Below are 17,989 nucleotides of genomic sequence, written 5' to 3'. Positions count from 1 at the left end.
ACATGCAATAATGTAATATGTAAAGCAATATCGTTTAAAAAGTCAAACGTAGTTTACTAAGTTTTTAAATGAACTGATATACCTCAAGATCATATAACTTATATAACTTATAAAATATATTATATAAAATATAACTTATAGTAAACTGTTACGACATTAATAGAGTAAAACTTTAACAATTTGTGTTGTTTTGCGTTTTTGCAATTTCAAGCTTTATTGTAACACATTATTCAAAAAATCCTGCTGTAGAATCAATTCCGGAATCAATGTAGTAATGAAAAAAAAAAAATACTTTTTTAAATACATTAACGATTATATGTCTTACTCTATATTCGCTTCGTTGCGACAGCACCGTTAATCATCATCATGTTGAATCGGAAATGAAGGCACGCGTGCAGGAAAAACCGCATACCGAATTGCGGAAGTTTCCGCGAAATTACAGGCTCAGCGATAAAATTTCTCCGTTCGTGGATCAATTGCCATGATCATAGCGGATCGAGGAATACTTTTCGCGCAGTACGTTGCTCTGCACTCGCAACCGATATCGTACGAGTTTCTCCCGTTGCGGATCGCGTAATTTGTAGCTTGGCGTTATGAGATGATGGACGGTTGGATGATTTATGATGTTTTAGAAAAATGCACTCGCCTTGCGAGAATCGTTGCGAACGTGATACAGAATACGTCGCAATTATAATTAGAAAGGAAGAAAGAAAGGAAGAAAGAAAGAAAGAAAGCAAAAAAAGAACTTAAAGACTCCTTAAAGACAAAGAAGAAAATATTTGTTAGTTTTATTATATTTATTTATATTTACAATTTTAAGTATTTTAAATTATAGTTGAGGCAACAAAGGGGGATCTTTGCGACGAAGCAAAATTATGCAGTCATAATCGATATTTTATCTGCAAAACAACTTACATGATGTATGTGTGACAGAATATTAATCAATATTCATTTTTCTAATTTTTTCAGTGTAAAAACACAAAGAAGAATTTACATTACAAAATAATTACGTTATATTTCTCGTTGTAATGTATAGTCATATTTATATCAAAGTTGCATAATTTTATAATGAACTGTATTATTCTATTCAAAGGTCAAAATTACATAATTAGACAAATAGATTGCGCGTCAAGAAATCGATTCGCGCTCGCAAAATGACTGTTATGAAATAATCAACGTATCATAGACGATAATAAATGATCGTTTCAACGTGTGCTTATTTTCGCAATGAATTATAACGAGAAAATCTTAATGATCTTACCACATCGAATACATTGTTTAATGGGGCTTCATATCACGGTGTTATCGAAATTTTATTCGGTGTCGCAACGCTCAGAGTTATTACTGAGATAGCTTATCTCGCGCCTTCTTATAAGAAACTTTTTTTGCGTCATATACCATCAAAGTACATCAAGTGATCGATATTTATCGTCAACATGAGTGTCGGTAATGCATAGTAAAGATTAATGACGCAAAATATTCTTTGTCGTCTCATTTCCTGAAAAAAAAGTCTGGTAATAATTATCAAATGTTAAGTGAAATAATTCCATTTGACCATTTTGTTCGGTTAATATAATCAAAAATAATTTTACTTTTTCAAATATTTAGTAGGTCACAACAAACATGTAACTAATCGTTGTTTGGTTACAACACTTACTAAATATTTTTTAAATGTATGCATATATATATATAAAATTATTTTTGCTTGTATTAAGTAGATATTTAATTGGAATTATTTTATTACTCAACATTTTTGGCACTTTCTAAATTCTTTAGAGTGGAATCTCATTTTGAAGAGTGAAAATTGAATCAGTTTTAAAAAAGAGTGGTTGAATTTTTAATCTTTAAGAGTGAATTGTCACTTGGAAGAATGACATTTCACTTTAAAAGTTTTAAAGAATAGTTATTATAATCAGAATTTTTTTTAGTATTCTTATTAACTTTCCAATCACCTTATCAATCGAGTAGAAGACATTTCCTCGTTAAAATGTAATATAAAAAGTCAATTACTCTTTCTAAAGAAAAAGTCTAAAGATAACTTTTGGTTATTTTTTTCTATTAATGCAGTTATTTTTTTAAATACTTGTAACAAGGAAGAATTGAAGCAAATCGATAAAGAGATAAAAATGCATTTTATTTATTATGCAGAAAAATAATATTGATACACGTTGTACAGAAAATAAGTATAAAATGTTTATATTTATATTTATATGTCCTTGACCGATTTACTGTTAGAAAGCTTATATTCTTCTAATAAAAATTCAATTGCGTGACATGCAATTTACAGTAACACGCTGAAGGGTATACAAGATATCATGCGATAGATCAATCTTAGGTTACAGTATATTTTTACATTGGGTGCATTTACATTTTCGACGTACACGCTATTTTTATGTTTGCTTGATATTCTTGCATTTGCACATAGCTTTATAGTTTTTCTAGAAAGACATAAACTCAGGTATATAAAAAACGATCTACATTCCAGATAACTTGATAATTTTTTCATATCATTAAATTGTGTGTATTTTTTAAATAAAATTAATTTTACAAAATATAAATTGAATCATAGTGAAATCTGTTAAGTACATTAAGAATGAACGAAGTGGTTTAGGCAAAGCAATTGTATAAATTGAAATGATGCGAATCACATTTCAGGGGATTCTTTTGCAGCATTCACTTAAATGCTAGATGAAATCAATTCTCCTTTGCCTTTCATTTAAATTGCCCGTTTCTCTGCCACAGATCGGTGCTTCCGAGGCAAACGGCTTAATTAATTAGTCTTCTTATGCGGAAGCCGCGACGGAGCGATCGCAGGGTCGTTAAATCGTCCGGTAAACCGCGGTAAAGCGACGGTGCGCGCGTTTCTGCATATCTAATGCAAAACCTTTCGCTGCAACTTTGAGGGGTTAACTTCGGTCGCGATTGCAGCGTGCAATGTGCGCATACTTATGTATACTACTTACGTCGTAATACGTATACGCATACGCGTGCTGCACCCGCTCTTTCTTTCTCTCTTATCGGCGTGCGCGCGTACGTGGGTGGCGTGTGTGACGTGCGTGGCGTGTGTGGCGTGTCCACCAAGTTATGGTGTCCGCGCGCTTTTATGGAGCGCCTATAGGCGCGTAGTATTATGAAAGGTCTCGCCGTCGTCGTTTCGCGACGCCTGTTGTAACTCGCGTGCGTGTACGTGTACACTTTGTAGCGACCGCACGTACGCCCGGCGTTCGCCGAGCAAATAACTACACGTGTCCAATTAGAAGCACGAAACTATTCGCGATAGTGCCCCGCGTGACGTGTAATTAACTCGGTGCTGGATGAGTCCGTAAGATTTCGTGAAGTTTGCGATTATTCTCAAATATAGCCCGTTGCGCGGACTGTCTGCCGTGACATATTGATTTCGGATTTTTTTTTGGAAGAAGGACATGGTCGAATTAAAACATTGTCACGAACTTCGCGTGTTAGAGAGAGAGAGAGACAAGGGTTGAGTATGTAATAATTACATTTACATTCGCGCGGCACGAAGTTTGTTTGCAATATATATGCGTGGAAAGAGGAGAAATATAATATCGTAATATTCGCGAGTATCAGAATTAAGTTTGTATATAAATTTAAATGTAATATTAAAATATCTGAAACATTGTCGTGTTATGTCGATGATAATCGTCGTGATAAACTTATATTTAAATACTTTATTCACACATTTCACGTAAATACTTTAATTCACGATATGAAATAAGTCCAATTTGTAGCGAACATGCAACGTTAAAGGAGATGGTGCCATTGAATGAATAAAAGCATTTATAAACAATGAAATAATTTTCCACTACACACAATACATATAGAATTTAAAATTAACAGTAGACGAAGGACGAAGCAAGAGATATTCTTGCCGTAATTTACTTCTTCCACCGAATTAAAAGCTGTGATTCGATCCCCTTTACGATTACATTTATCTAGAGCTGTTTTTACAGCGAATAGATAGACGCTCACGCGTGTATCCCTAATCTCTTCGTTTCTGCGCTTATCGGTCCGTCACAGGAGGAGGTGACACTAAAATACTCACTTAATCTTACCTTTAAAAAATGGGTGTTTCGTGCGAAAACGTGCGCGTCCTCATCACTCTCGAGGGAATGCAACGCAACTCACATGTTCCGCGCTTTTTCGTAAGCATAATTTGCGCGTAATTATCACAGCCAGTAATATTCCTACCCGCGATAAACCGTTTACATGATTAATAGAGACCGGTATTTCGCAAGCCTACGGCACTCTCCTCTTCTTCTCTGAGCAGTTCGCTGCCGCATCGCGTGTACTGGGTGGCCTGTGAAAACCGCGTCGTTTTTTTTAAATATAATGCATTATTTATAATTTCTATCTTTGGAGTAAAATATATAATTTAGAATAATTATTACATTTCCACATTGCAGACACTAATCTGATAAGATAATTTCAATTGATTGAGCAGATTAACTAAAGAATTCAAGGTGTTATTGAAATAATAATTTGTATTTGTGATAAAAGAAACTTATAAAATGTATTTAATCATTAAATATTCAAAATTGGTGAGATTATTGAAACACTGTCTAAAAATAAATTTAAAATTGACTACATATTTCATATAATTAAAAGCAGACTGTTAATTTTTAATTTTCAATATTAAATACATGAATAATTAAATTTTTCACTCATATAATGTCTATCTAGAGATAAGCATGGAGGGAATAATTATAAATTATTTATATTCTTGAAATTGTATTTAATAGGACAGTATATTTCTAATTTATTTATCAACATATTAATATTCTCATGTAGCTTTTATTAAAACAAAATTAACATCTAACGATAAAACATCTATCGATAAAAGATAGTGCTAGATGATCGCCGGACACCCCGTATATGCGCGTATATATATGCATGCTACGCTCACACGCGTGTTGCTGGACGTGCACGCCCGCGCGCAGGACCGCTTTCGCTCGAGGTATGCTATTATCATAATTGCCGCCAATAACGGCCCCGTGATTGGCGCACTTCACGCTTTCTTGGTGCTCCTTTTCGGAAGTTTTGCATCCTTTGGCCAGGTTACCTCGTTCGCTTCGCCTTTCTTCTCTCCTTACGTCTTGTTCTCCTTATTCTCTCTCTCTCTCTCTCTCTCTCTCGCGCGCGAGCGCAATGGCAATTCTCTTCGTATGCGTTTACACGCGTCTCCAACGGCAATCTGTGACTTTGAAATTCCTAAGAGGTGCACAGAAACAGGATGACACGTAGGGAAAAGCAGCGTCTCGAAAATGAATGGAGAGCGATTCACGAGGACGAGGTCGAACGTGTGCGACATTTCTCGGCCATCGACGTTGCCTGTCACCTTCCTGTCTTTCCCTTTTCCATTTGATCGATCGATGGAAAATGTGTATTTTGCATGGAAGCGAGAAATTTGAATGAGCCTCGAGAAAGTCTGCTGCTAAGGTGCCTTTATCTGTGAATGACGACCTGATCATCTCGTGTATGCTGCAGTGGTCGGATTTAGTTGCAAGATTCGACTTGATTTTTATATCGACGTCTACTATCCTTGCGGTTATTGTCGGACCAACATGTGCTTTGTCTCAGGACCGGCCGTGCTATGAATACAATAGAATCGAAGATTTAAGGGAAAAAATTCAATGAAGGTAGAAGATCTCTTATCATATTCATGATATTGCCATTCCTGAAAATATCGCACATCTTATGTCCGGTTTCATCAATGTAAGTTAACTTTAATCTCGGTTTAATTTCTCTTCATCTTTTTTTAATCTCTGGAATTATAAATACATTGGTGGAAATGAAGATTAGTTATGAATGCAGCGACTCGTTAAAGCAAAAAACAGGTAATGGACGATACAAAATCGAGTCGAAAGTTATATCCGAATTTGATCATTGCTGCAGAACGTTTCATTAATTAAAATATTGCGTTTTTTTAGACAGTTTTATTATAGAAAAGAGGAACGGATTACGACCATCGATAGATTAGCGCGATTGATAAACGAGCAAATTCACAACAGGCGGATATTCAGCGGACTTTGTAAAACTCACGTGCGATAAACCACGTGCTAATCATGGCGATGTGTCATCGAGTTGCACGTCAAAAGTTTTAATCCTCGAACATCGGAGAAAGAAAGAGAGAGAGAGAGAGAGAGAGAGAGAGAGAGAGAGAGAGAGAGAGCAAGCTATTGACTGATTTGTTACACCTGTTAGTATGAGTAACGTCTAACAAAGTCAGGGTTCTCGTACATATAGAAATGCATTCGTGCACGATGAATCCCATCAAAAGCGAGCTGCATCGAATGATAGATCCTGCTCGAATTAAACGCAGTAAAAAAAATCTAGTTTTTACTAGGCGGTACGAGGGTAATTAAAAGCATGCGTAAAAAAAATGGTTGAGAGGGTTTCGTGGTTCCCTTTATGCAGTTGCTCTTTTGAATTGTTCATCGAGGCATATGAAGTATTTTACACGTTATTAATAAATTTTTATTAGAATTTAGTTTATAATGTTTTGTAGAGATACTGCTATTGGAAAAAATTTAATATTTAATATTTTTAAAAATAAAATAAAATTTGAAGTAGAATATAATTTGTTATATTAAAATTGGAATCTATGAAAATTATGACGTTATATTTTCTAATATTTTTTAATTTCTAAAAATTTGATTTTTTTGGATTCCCTTATTTCAAAAATAATACATTTAAAAAACGTGATTTTTAAATTAATACTATGAATAAGCCAGAGAAACGTTATCTTATCACAATCATCAAAAGCGCACTAACACAACTTCATACAAAATCAATATAAAAAATCGTCGATAAAAAAAGACGTAGATCTAAAGAGTTGTGAAACAAAAATGATAAAAATGATGAAAATATTTGATCAAATTAAGAATATATTCCTTTTACCAATATTGTTTGATTAGTCATAATAATTTTATGATAAGCTAGAAAACCAGATTTTCTCTTTTTTCGGAATTTTTCTTCCTTTTAGGTTTATCACTTTTGAAATAAGAGAGCAATATGTAAATAATACAAATAATAAAAATTGTAGAAACTCGTGTCTTTTATAAAATTCAATTTTGCATTGCGCCGTCATAATTTGCATTCGCACCAACCGCACATATTATTAAGCAGCGAAAAGATTAATTTCATTCTAGTTTGAGGGAAGTTGCGTTGAGGGATATTGCGTGCTGCGCGATAACACGTCCAGCACCGCGCACTTTATGTCGCGAACGCCACCGCGCCCCGTGGCAAAGTGGCTTTCGACGTGAATGCAGCTGCACCGAGCGACATACAACCTTCGGCGTTTTCCGTGCGCACCACCGACACGCCGACACGCCGACACGCTCTTTCAGGTCGCCGAAAGGCAATATCGACTGGCGAGATACGTCCATACCAGACGTCGTCGCCGTTGAATCTTGCGCCGAACTCACTGGCTCCATTACCAAACTGTCAACGCGCGCTTGGCGCTGTTAAGCGTGGACCGTGCGAATTTCACCGTACAAATTTCCCTGCTCCACATCACAGTTCAGAGATCGCTAATTCGTACGGACTAAAGCACACAGACTTCCATATTGTAAACTAGACCGCTAACGTTCCTTGTTTAGTGTAGCTCCAAAGTCCTCATTTACTCGCCTTCCGAGGAAGTCGTTCCAGTTCTGGGAGTTGTACGAAGTGTGATATTGTGTTCTCTCCGTGGTCCACGTAATGCAAAATCGTGCTTGGCCCAATCTCTTTGAATAAGTAAATGGAAATAAATAGCCACGGTGAATGTATAGTAATGAAACATTAATTAAACAATAGTAAAAGAATTAATTAAATAAGAGTAATTTAGACGAAATCTAGATAAATCGCGGCATTTCTTTCTCTTTCTCACTAATTTAATTCTTTTATCGCTCAATCAATTACTTTATACACACATAATCGATTTATTGGACTTGTACTCGTAAAAATGCGACTAAAAGTATGACAATTCTTATTGGCGTTACATTTCCATAACGTGACTCATGAAAGTGTAAAGAGGTAATAAAAAGGGTCGTTGCGTATCCGTAGTAGTTGGGGTGATTGCAGGGCGTAGGTTAAATCCAGAATGGAAAGAAGTGGGCATTTCAACGGATTCCGGAGGGAAGGAAAGCGTGTACGCGTGCTGCGTGATTATGTGCAGTTACAAGCCCCTTAAATCGCGTAAAAGATAAGACTGGCTTTACATTAAGCGTGCCTTCTGACAGAAGTGCGCACAACCCCCATAAATAGCTAGCCTCCATCTTTCTCTCGCTTCTTTTCTTTTTCCTTTTCTTTTCCCTTTTCTTTTCCTTTCATTCGCCATTTGACGTGAAAGTCACCAAAAGATTGTCGATTTAACGTGTAGGTCTAACAATAAGTATACTCTCCAAGTATCGACGTTATCGATGCATCATGCCACTTGTATAAATAAAAAGAAGGAATGATTATTAATGAATGCCTAAACGAATTAATTCCTAGAATACAATGATTTGAATGAAAAGTTTCACTGTTTAAAAATCTAAAACATGATATTTGTTATGAATCTTCTCCATTCGACCAACATCATTTTCTGAAATAAAAATGCATTAATTTGATTACAGAATAAAATTTTTATTATTAATTAGAGGCATCACGCAATGTTTTTAATTAACATTGTAATAGCCATAGGATTATGATTCATGACGGAAATAGTTATAATACTCGGAGATGGTTTTCTCGGTCCAAGGACGACGAGTGTCTGTCTTAATGAGCTATCGCAAAAATGATGACGTAGAAAAAAACGAAAATATTTATATCACGGATGTATTCTGACAAGATAATCGCAGGCGGACGATAAAACGGAATATTTATTTCAATTTTAAATTGCTTTGCGTATAAATGTTTAATGAGGAAAGAAATAATCGTAGTGCATTGTTTATGACGATAAATTCTCCTTTATCGTCGATCTGTTGCATATAATAGATCCGTTTCATCTATTACAGCAATGATATGAAGAAGAGGTTAAGAAAGGGAATATACTTAATAATTTTATTTAATATTCACATCGAACAAAATATTTTAGAATATTTAATATACATATATATATATATATATATATATATATATATAAAAGTAATTATTATATTATTATTCTCTGCAGATCGACGGTATTCGATTGCGGAATGAACGATAACAAATGTTTCCATATTGGTAGACGAGTTTATTTGCCGCACGACGAAAATGTAATAATCTATAACAAATTAATTATATTCTTAAACAAGCGACCGAATATTATTGCCACCACTGTTTATTATTGTTTGTATCATTAAGCTGGCCGTATATACGCGAAACTGCCACGATGAAACCTTCAATTTAACGAATCACTAATAAATTCGCGTAATTCTGTTGCGAACACGGTCGACAATTACGATATAATTGTTATTTCATTTCCGTCCGAATAAACTAATGAAAGATTCAATGCCGTGCTGTGCCTGGCAACGGCCTCGCTCGATATCCGGTTAATAAACTGAATTTTGCTTGAACTTTACAATTTCCAAATTTTATTCTCGAAATGTCGAGAATCGTACAATTTTCGTAGATAAAAGAAGTAACGCATGTATAAATTATTATAAATTATGATAAAATTTACCATAATATAGATGAAATGTTAAACTATTAACTAAAATGTTCAATATCTATTATAAATGTAAGAGCATATTTCTGATGCATTAATTCTTATGGAAACTCTCGCAGAAAGAAATTGTCCACTAATAAACAGATCGTTTAATTATGAAAAGCGATGTATCGCGTTAATTTTTTATCTTTATTTCCATTTTTATTGAAACTGTGTCGTTCTTAAAATAAAGTTAAATTCAAATTGATGTCAAACGAGAAAATGTAAAATTAAAAAATACTCTTTCTGAGTATTATTCTACCAAAGAATGTAGGTCGATATATTAAACGTTTCATATTTTTTTTTATTCATCCATGATTTTTATGATCTAATTTTGTAAATCACAATAAAAAGTGATATTATAATATCACGCAGAGAGATTTTTATTCTTTGAAACATAAGCAACATTTATACATTTTGTAAAGTACACTAATAATAATACTCATAAAAAGTAAATTAGCTTGAATACAAGGTAAGAATTAACATGAAGATTGTATAGCTGCATAACAAAATTACATGTAGTAAGGTTAAATTCGAAGGGTTGAAAACGACGTTTTCACAACGCTCGAATTTGCCAGCGATTAGACTTGTTGATATTAAAATCGTGCACACGTTGATATTAAAATGCTGACTCGAGTAAATCGTTAATTAGTCGAAAACAGCACGGACGAGATCCAACGGACTCCGTTTTATTGCCCGGTGTAACAAGCACGGTCGTTTCTAAATAAAATTAGTGTTCACCAAGCGCCCTTCGTTTACGTCGCGCCGGGTTGTGCAAAGCGTATCGAGGAGGGTTCAACCCCTTAAGGATCGCGCGTGTCGCGAATTCGCTACCAACTCTGTGGAGCTCTTTTCTATTGGATCATGGTACTAAATGTAAAGTAATAGATAGCGGATGTTGGTAACGATGATAAGCGTAATATTTCTTTAATAATTGATACCTTAATTACCTTGTATACTTTAAATTACGGTTGCTACTGTTGTTATGAGATTAAAAAATATTCGTGAGACACACCTATTATTTTAACGTGACATTTTGTAAGTAATTGACGCATTAATTGCCTCGTATACTTTACGGTTGCTCCATCCAGTTGCTGTACGAGATGAAAAAAAATATTATTCACAAGACTACAGTATTATCTTCTAAATCGATCAGGTGACGACGTAAGCTGAGATGTAGCACCACTCATAGTTTTCGTATCGCGGTTTTCCGAGTAACAGAAGCAGTGGAGATGAGTCCGACGATTTTCCCGATCAACAAACGTGTTTACACGCCTAACGATCGTATCTCGCGGAGTGGAAAGAAGGTGGCGGGGTGGCGGTGGTTCTCGCCGCCGGCGGGAACTTTGTTCGTTCCTGTCTTGGGAAATATCGCGGAAGGAACATCTGTGCACTCGTTTCTTTGCCTCCCCGAGGATCCTACGGCGTAGACGGGCAATAAACCATAAGTCGGTGACGGCTTGAGGAAAACTCCTCGAGAGCTTGTTTCCTGCATTCTCTCTGTTCGGCCGAGAGGTGCTCAGTCTGTAAGAGACGATCCTCTTCCCCGCTCTTTTGCCATCTGTATGAAAGCGTCGTGCTCTCTCACCCCCGCTTTTAATCGTTATTGTCCTAATGTTACTGTTACGACGCACTGTGGCACACGGTGCTCTGTTGCTTCCACGGGGTCGTCCCTGCCTTCTGAGGGATAATCCTGAATTTCGTATTATAGCCGCAATTCGCACAATTCGCTGCGTTTCGCATTCGACGACCCTTCACGTCCCTTTGCCATCCCTTCGATGTACTTCTGCTGTACCCACGAGTCTGCTTTTCTGTCCCTCGTGACGGTTTTACGCCATTATGTTTACTCGATGTATCTTTAAACCCTTGCACTAGCGATTTATGAGATGTTACTTGAAAGAGGAATTTATTATTGCGCTAATATAAAAATTAATTAGAGATTTTCTATTATGTAATAGGATTTGAAATGAAGGTTTGTTTCAAGCAATTTTCCTCCTCTCTCTTACTTCTCTTTTTATTTCTTGAATACAAATTGAATTATATATTCTTGATGTACAGAGTAATTCGTATAAACTCTTATAATTTTGAGAATTGTGCGATTAATTTTAATTATTCCGATCTCAAATTTCTTAGATTCCAGAGACTTTTAAATTTATTTCAAGTATGACCCGCTCTTTCCCTTTGCGTCTCTCCTAAGAGGGTATAATGAAGATAACTTTGAAATTTTTAATGAGTACCTATATAAAACGAATCGTTTCTGTAATCTACGTTAAAAGACAAGTAACTTTTATCTGAAACATTTTTCCTTAAAACCATTACCTTCAAAAGTTACAAATACACAAGTACAAGGTGACTCTCGGAACTATAAGTTTAAAGTTTAGAGTGAGACGATTTGATTAAATCGAGGTGAAAATAAAAGTAAAACACAAAATAACATTATTATTTATTTTATTAAATACTGAAAGCATTGGCCATTTATTTGAAAACATTTACGAATAAACGAGCACATGATCATTATTTTCGAGATATTAAACTGTAACGATTTATGTGGGCTGTCTTGTATATTTTTAGTAGAAAAAAATTCTACAAAATTATGCACCTTATGAATGCATCAAAATTGACGAAATTAATGAAATCATAAATTATCAAAGATTATTTTGGAAATATAGATTTAAATGATGATAAATGCAAAAGTAAATTTGGAACAATATTAAAAAGAGAATAGTTTAATAGTAGAGAAGAGAAGAAGAGTTTAAAAGGACAGATTTATTTAAAAAATTTAGGAGACACATGACACATTCGTGGCGAAAATCATACAGAACAAACAGTCAGAATATCAGATATCATACATTTCGATTAACGTGATGCTATATGTATTCCACACTCACGCGCATATACACACACAAAGGACGCGTATCCCAATGCGTGATTGCAAACGCGATCGGAGATAACGATCCTGAAACGCAAGAGGGTCCTTTGAGAATCACGTGACATCTGCTAAGGGGTGTGGTGTAGAGATGTAATGGTACCATATTACAAGCGTCAAACCGCACGATGCTGTCTCGAAGCGAACGGCCATTGTGATTGCGATGAAAATCGCGCGTGACCGAGCAGTTTCGTTTTGGAAAATTCGCTCGTTTGTATTTGGAAAATCTGTCGCTGTAGTTTATATAATTCTAGCTTCTCTTCTACCTATTTTAAATTTATTATAAAATTATTCTAAAATTTCAACGTCGAATTTCATTATTTTATTTTATTATCACTGTTATTTTTAATATTATTATACTTGTAAGTATTATTTGTAACTCTATCTCGATATACCAGTCTATTTTTTTCTCTCCTTTCTTCTAATACCTGCTGCTTCCCAGAGCGACGAGACAAGTACAGGGTGACTCTCGGAGTTGTAATTTGCATAAATTGCGCGCAACGGCTTTCCTACGAAGAAAATACGTCGATGATGCTGCATATACACGATGCACTCTCCGAGAAAAATTTACGTCCGCATGATAGGCGACAAATCAATGAACGGTAGATTTGTTTATTGCTTCATAATATTGATAGGTAATTTAGGTAAAACGGTATTTTTACACAACTCGAACTTTATGACGTTATATACCTTATCGTGTAAGAGATAACTGGAAACTTGATGCTGTATTCATATTATAAGAAAAACTTGCAACTATTCGTTTCCTCAAGATTTATACACTTGTATAATCATGCATTCATTCCCATTTAAGATCGATTGAAAATCGATTACTCTCTCGATAGCCATCTTATTTCGCGTCTCTTCCAATGCAAGTAATATAACGTCTTTCCTTTTTTTTCGGTCATTTCGATTTAATTGCGATACCGATTTAAATCCGATCAGGATATATCAGAATGATCATCATTCTTCCTATTAGTGCTTTTTGTCGCGACGTCGAGCATTGTACACCATGTAGGATTCCGCTTCGTGCATGTCTCTTCCTCCGAAGCAGGCACGAGCTCATTCCCTCTCCCTTTTAAACGATGATGACGAGACGCTCTTGCGTCGTCAGGCGGAAATTTAATTCAGTCACAAGTTGTGTTTGTAATGGAAGAATGTAATGCATTGGATCGTAGTTCCTTCGGAAGATATCTTGCCCGTCGTTTCTCAAAGGAACGATATTAATCTTCGTCCTCTGTCGCGAAATGGTTTCGCGGTCTGATTAATGTTGCGAATTAGTACGGAGAGATACAACAATGTTACATTACGTTATAGAAATATAAACGTTCTGACTCTTTAATTTTGCAGCATTTTCACAAAAGTGTACAGTGTGAATATGCATTATATAGGTATATATATATATATATATGTATATATATGTCGAGAATATTAATTTTGAGAATTTTAGTTCTTTTTCGTTTGTTATGTATTATTAATATAGCCATTTACAAATATGTAAGCCGAATAAAAAAGAAACAAAGAAAGAGGAAGGACATTACATTATTTTTACGTTTGAAAATAGGAGATTGAAAAATGATCGAAGACCACAACGATTTTAGTTGAGCTATTCGCTTAACCTCTTTTGAGAAGCATTATTTATCTTTGCGAATTCGCACAGTCGTCTATCATTTCTATCGGATTCTTAATGTGTTAACCACGAATCGATTTATCCAGCGTGCAGAAGAGAAAAAAAGAACACCGCGAGATCTCTATCGGAACAATGGCGATAATAACGATCGGATATTTATTGTCCAATCGAGCTGGACGATCGCGGAGAGATACTCGAGCAAAAGGGCGCGTACTCGTGCATTCCCGCTGCAAAGTTGCAGCCATTTTTAATTCCGTCGTGCAGAGTTCTTAATTCCCTGCTGCTGCTGTTGCAGCTATTCGCTCGCACATCGCGTTTTTCGAATTATACTCGCGTCGCATATCTCACCGGCGGGATCTGCCCGTCGTTATTATTATGCTCCTTTCTCCGCGGACCTCTCCCCACCCCTCCCCCCTCCTTCCTTCTTCTGCTCCTCGTACCCCTTTGAGTTAGGCCGTAAAGCGGGGCCGGTACGCTCGGAAATCCTTCGCCTTTGTTCGCGCGCTAGCAATAAAAAGACGGCCCATTACTATTGTGATCGTTGTTGTTATTACCGTCGTTATTAGTAAGCGAGCAAGAGCGAGCAAGAGCGAGCAAGAGCGAGCAAGAGCGAGCGAGCGCTGAGAATTTCACGGGTTCTTCCGCAGCAACATCAGCCACGAGAGTCGATCGGCGCAACAATCACCCTCGATGTGCTGATTTTTTCCTTTTCTTCACTTTGACAAGAAAAAAGCTGCAATAAGGCATCTAATTATTGCGATTTGATGGTGAAGATTCAAAACACTTTACAAGTGTGCTCGCGGAGAACTTTATCATTGTTTGACTTCTTAATTTTTCGTGAGAGTTTCATTTACATTTCAGTGATCAGAAGTTGTTTATAAAAATTTTATAAAATTTCTGTTATATATGTAAAAGGTACTAATTTACGAGGGGTAGTAAAATTTCTTTGGCATTAAATAAACGCGCGCTTTTGTTTTCGCTCAAATTAATTTTACGCGAAGAGTTTATTATTGAAACTGAAGTATCAATTAACGTTTCTGTGGAAAGTTCTTGGTGGAATGAAATCCCCAGTTTTTCCAGTGATAATAGGAAGTTTTTGCAATAACGTGAATCCGGATACAGTGAACGCTATAATTAATTGTTAAGAAGAAGAGATAACCTGACCTTAGTATTCACCCTAACTGGATAAACGGTATTGTAAAAACTTGCTAATACCTATCGATTTTTTACGCGTGAAATAACACCATCGGTTGGACGATGGCATGCACGAGAAGACATATCGGAGGCGCGAATATGCCGTTCTTCTTGGTAGCTCCTTCGAGGGACGGTAGTTTCCGCTTTATGCTCGCAGTGCCTGCGCGATCGCGAGCTAAACTTGAGCTACGGGACGTGTAATTTCGGCCTTCTACTTGAAACAGGTTTTACGTTCGTCCCTGCAGGGTTACCGTACAGCTCCCAGGTTTCTACGCACGGCCGAGCGTATTTTCTCTTCCCCGCAAAGTGTAAAACGAGACTAACTTTCCGTCGGTCGGCAAAGTTGCAAGGATATATCCGTCATTTATTAGTAGACATTAATAATTTCCATACTCGCGAGACTCGCCAACGTAATTATGATGATAAGCGCGTGGTTTACAAAGTTCCTTGCCTTTACATTGGAATTCTGTGTGTTTTTTCTTTTGCTTCTCATTTCTCATCGTTTTCTTTCTGTAATTTATATAATTAAAAAAAGCTAGAAAAATAATACGCGAAACAATAAATGTTAACAGTTGGGCGCTTGAACGTTTAATTGATAATTGAGAGATTAGCCTAGAGAGACTTAAGCTATAATAATTTTTTCGAATTCTCGATTAATCGTTATGATGGTTCGCGCTAAATGAACTTACTTCGTAATATATTGAGTTTTAATTTGATCCAAAATCCCACACACTTTGTTTTTTAGCAGATTTGATTTTTATAAAGAATCAGTGCGTTTCCGAAATTGCAGCAACTTTAATCACTGACGGTATCTTTACGATAAACTCGGTCTCTGCAAGATACTGAAAGACGAGACTAATGACAGTCGCCGTGTAATAGAGGGTATCGTAAGTTTGGCGAAGTTTGACTTCGGGAAGAAGTTCCGGAAGCAGTGAGAGGATAGTTTAAGCTAACTTGGAGCGCGATGAATCAAGAATGCGTCACGTACATTCATCGAGGTTCCATCCGACTTTCCTCCTCAGGGATTTATTTCTCTTCCAGATTCCGTCGTTAATCCTGTACGTCCAGTCTACGTTTTTTTCTTAGTGCAGTTGAAAAATGCGAGATGCTTTGTTTGAAATCCTAGATCTCCATTCTATTAATAGAAAGATTTATTTGTAAAATGAAAAATATTGTATTAAGGATTATACTCGTATACGAATCACATTTTTTAGCTTTAATAATTTACAAAAGATTCTTATAGTTTCGTGTGAGTGAGAAATGCACACGTTTCTTTTACTATAATATGTAATCAACAGTATATAATACATATATAGGTTTACAATATGTAGTATGCAATGCTTACTTTAATTTATATTTATTGAATATTTGATTTATGTCTTTTTCGTTAAGTACTCTGGAACTAATATTTCAATATTAATATGTAGCATTGCGCGAGGCAAATCAAGATTTGCTACGCGAAATAAATTTCTCTATTGTTCACGCAAGCAGAGAGATAATAATTTTTCAACGAAGCAGCAATATGCAAATTGTTTTAACAGCATTTGTTTTAACGACAAGATTTACGGTGCACGTGATCCGCAATGCGAGATTTGCGATCGTGATTCATACGAGTGTCCTTGCAATGTTTATAAAATCACTGTAAATAATTAGCCTCTCGCACGGAGAGCCAACAATAACGATCGGGAACAATATGAATCGGTAGATACCGATCGCGCTCAAAGCCGCGGTACTGCGCTGCTATCTCGGCCGCATCGCAAAAATCGATCTCTCGACTAGCGAATTTCTCCTTCAACGAGCGTACCGGAGATCGCATCGATCGATAACGGCGACGGACAATTAGCTGTTTCTCGATATCGAGCGGGGGCGTAAGAGTGGATCTACGGAGCGTGATCAAGGGAAACGGCGGTAAGGGACGGAGAAAGCGGGCAATGACGTGTTCGGTAATTAGCGTATTATGCATTCGGCCGCGTTTGATTTATCGGGAGCCTCGAAGGGGAACAGGATGTGCCCCCGGGGCGCACCCAGGTTCATCTCACGCAAGTACCCTGCCTGCCTATCCTCTTTCCTTCCCCCTTCCTCTTCTGCTGGTCTTCCTTCTCTCCCTTCTCCTTCTGACACGCATTCCTCTTCGCTCCTGTCCTTCCATCTTTTGATCTCAGTGAGAGGAAAGGGTCTGGCAGTTGGCACTTTTCTTTCCTCTTCTTGCTTCTAGCTTCTTCTCTTTCGTTCCAAGAGTATTTCCTGAATCTTCGTTTTTTCATCCTCCTTCGTCTATTTAGTTCTCAATGGAGTTTGCGAGATCAACAACATTCCTCTACACAAGCAATCATTACCTTATAAACCCTAATTTTAAAATCATCTGTTTATTATGCTTTGAAAGATATTTAATAACGTTGAGAAAATGTTTCTACGCAAAATAAAAATATTGGAAAGATTCAAAGAACGATGGCGAAACTTTTATACTTATGTATAATTTTCTTTTGAAATAATTGAAATCATGTATTGCATTTAAATTTCATTTGCTAATGAATTAATCTACTCTTTCCAATTTGTCTAGTTTTCCGCTTCATTT

The 17,989-nt window shown here is 36.2% G+C and overlaps 1 protein-coding gene across 10 annotated transcripts in view; it reads left to right on the top strand.

Annotated features, from left to right (window-relative positions):
* LOC105152941 (latrophilin Cirl) overlaps positions 1 to 17,989 on the top strand; it is a 476,845-nt gene that overhangs the window by 129,387 nt on the left and 329,469 nt on the right. The gene's annotated exons all lie outside the window — the stretch shown is intronic.

Source organism: Acromyrmex echinatior, chromosome 4 (assembly GCF_024713525.1).
Source record: "Acromyrmex echinatior isolate Ae372 chromosome 4, ASM2471352v2, whole genome shotgun sequence".
In the NCBI taxonomy this organism is placed as follows: Eukaryota; Metazoa; Arthropoda; class Insecta; order Hymenoptera; family Formicidae; genus Acromyrmex; species Acromyrmex echinatior.
This window is presented reverse-complemented; position numbering and strand designations above follow the sequence as displayed.